The 3,120-nt window shown below is 37.6% G+C and overlaps 1 long non-coding RNA gene across 1 annotated transcript; it reads left to right on the forward strand.

Annotated features, from left to right (window-relative positions):
- Positions 1-318: 318 nt before the first annotated feature.
- On the forward strand, positions 319-2,234 carry LOC309707515. Its single transcript, XR_014276999.1, has 3 exons — positions 319-630; positions 834-920; positions 1,621-2,234. It is a non-coding gene; the product is annotated as an uncharacterized lncRNA (long non-coding RNA).
- Positions 2,235-3,120: the final 886 nt, after the last annotated feature.

Raw genomic sequence — 3,120 nt, forward strand, 5'->3', positions numbered from 1 at the left:
TTGGAGTAAAGAACAGGTGGGATTGTCCTTTCTATAAAAGGAACAGAAATATGGGGGGGGGGGGGGGGGGGGGGGGAAATACAATATGTCAATTTTTTAAGGTTTAATTAAAAAAAAAAAAAAGTTTAATAAAATATCAGTTTTTAGCACCAATCTTTTAATAGACTGATGAAGAAGAGAAACGAAAAGTCATATAGAGTGTGTACTTGATTTTAAATGCCACTCTTTCTGAAAATGAGTTACAAGAAGAAGAAGAAAAGTTTGAAAGCCAAATAAAAAAGTCTGCTTGACTGGGAAATTATAGCATAAATCAGGGGCGGAGCGTGGGGGTGGCTTACTGGGCTTAAGCCCGGGTTGTTTTGTCAGAAGCCCGGGGTATTTTGGAGTGCAATTTTTTCATAGTTAGATGCCTGGCTGACAACTGTATAAAACAAAAAGTACACACAATATTCGAAGCACATAGTGCACACTGTGGGAATTTACGACTGTGCGTGAATCCCCCCCTGATATTGGTATGATCCAAGCTCAGGCACTAAGCGACTGAGCGAGGGGGCGGGGCAGCTGCTGCCCGTCAGTGCGCTGTTGGAGAGACGGAGCCAGCCATACTAAGGAGAGCTTAAGTTTGACCAGGTACCAAAGCAAATCATTCGTACCGTACAAATAATGTAAATATGACGGTGCATCACGAAAGATTGATATCAAACTGATCACTTGACCAATATTACGTTACTTGCTCTTCAAGTGAATCAACAAATGGCGAAATGAAAAGCCGAACAAATGCTATTTTTTTTTTAGAGATTCTTAGCTTACGTGTGTTTATTTCATATTTTCAGTTCTTACCCTCCCCGACTAAATCGGTTTCAGTTATGTACTGAAATATAAGAATGGACATTAGAGGGTTCTTTCAAAGAAAAACTCAGGTAAATGTTATTTTATATATTATGCTTTGTATGTTGTTCAGTATATTTGTATGCAAAACAAGAGGGATTTCAGGACACAGCAGGATATTTACATTTGTAACCAGATATTTACACTTTAGGGAGAAAACATAAAACATTTTTACTGCACAACATCAATTTAGAGTAAACTTTTGTTTTAGATAAATATTGAAATATCTTTTGAATTAGTTAAATGTCACAATAAAGAGAGACAGAGCTTTCTGTTTTTTATCACTTTCATCAAATTTAGGAGTACATGTACACTAAGTTTATTGTTAATTAATAAGAAAACTCCAGACGATTCCATTCTGAGCTGAAGAAGCTTCTGATAGGTTAGTAGAGTCCATGTGAGTAAACAGGTGGCACAGCTGTGGATGCATATAAGGCAAAACACAGAGCCTGTTTCTGTGACATGGGAAAATCAAGAGATGTCAACCAAAACACCAGGAAAAGAACTGTGGAGCTCCATAAGTGTGGCTCAATTTTGAATACAATTTGGTGCCATTTGCAATTAAGAAATACAGACGATTTCTCTCTTTACTCTTAAAGTTAACAAATATGTTTTTTATATTTATCAATCTAAAAAAATAAACATTTAGTCTGATTTGATGTTACAATTAAAAAAGTGTTTGTGTTTTTATCTGAAGAGTTTGTAAATATCTGTATATTTGATGATTGTCAGCACAAAGAGGGAGAGAGGAACAGAGAGGGAGATGGAGAATGAGGACAGAACAGAGATGAACAAGAGCAGGTGAGACACACATGTTAGTCAAATGGTTGTTTACCAAAAGTATCACCGTATCATAGGTACTCATGTATCTCATACCTAGTGTTTCTTTTTAGGTTTGTTATTTTTCAAATTCTATATTTATTAAGTTATGAAGGCTTGTTTGCACAACAAGGCTAAATAATTATATAAACCTTTCTCAATCTAAATATTGTACTTTGGTAAAATTAAAAAATAAATGTAGTGCAGGTCTATGATGATTTTTAGTGCTACTATCATCTAGTTCTGATTCTGGTTCTGTCTTGGTTAAGTCCCAAGTAGTGCTGATTTTGAACTGTTGTAGTCCTGTTTTAATTCTGGATCAGTTCTTGGTCTGGTTGAATTGGGGTTTAGTCCTCGTGTCTTGATACAGCCCTGATTTTGTTCTGCCTTGCTGCTTAATTAAAAAACTAGTTTAAGGTGTTCTGCACATGTGATATATATTTTTCCCTATATGAAGTCATTCTTTTTTGAACAAAACTCAAAACAGAGCCAATTAATCTTTCAGTCATTTCTACCCCCCCCCCCCCCCCCCCCCCCCCCCAAGGGAAAAAAAATCCCACATGCATACTATCCTTTTGGGCTAAGCCCCGGGTGTTTCAAATGTCTGGCTCCGCCTCTGGCATAAATCACTACAATTTTGCTTCTACAAAGTCACTTGCGCGATGGGGCTTGACACCCTCAAATTCCTATCTACATCTTAAATTCAAAATCCAAATGCTCTCATGCAAACCAGAGCCATTGTGTGAATGGTTGAAAGCAGCGTGTTGTAAAGAGCGCTTTCAGTACTCTGGGAGAGTAGAAAAGCGCTATATAAGAATCAGTTCATTTACCATTTAAAATAAAAGGTATAAATATTAGGAGTGGGTTTTAATAATCGATTCATCGATTAAAATCGATTCTGGCTTGGATAACGTGATATCGATTCAATAAAATCCTGAATCGATTTTTTTATACAAATGTATTTTGCCCAAAATTCCAGAATCGCAGGTGAAACATCACAAAATTTTGACAACCACCAAACACAAAACAGTAAATGAGAGCAGGTACACGGCTTCTGCACAAAGACGTAAACACAAAGCGCGGACCCGCGGATCAGAATCAGTGAGATGTCACCTTTCTCACCCGACGGCACGGATACGGTCGGGGCTGAAAGCCGACAGCTCGCTGATTCTGATGTTTCGGCGGCTCCGCGCTTTGTGTTTACGCCCTTTTTGCGCTGATTCTAAAGCTGTTAGTTTTATCTCCAAACAATATTGACCGAACCAGCAGCAAAAGAAGAGACACGCTTAGCCGTTTCTCTAATAAAACCGCTGTAACTTCAGAGGTAATGTTCATAAGTTGATTAATGGTTTTCTTTCGTATTTGATGTACTGCAGAATATTTTTATAAAATCCCAGGCCAGGAAAATCACCT

The sequence above is a fragment of the Aulonocara stuartgranti genome (genome assembly GCF_965226115.1).
Source record: "Aulonocara stuartgranti genome assembly, chromosome: 5".
NCBI lineage: Eukaryota > Metazoa > Chordata > Actinopteri > Cichliformes > Cichlidae > Aulonocara > Aulonocara stuartgranti.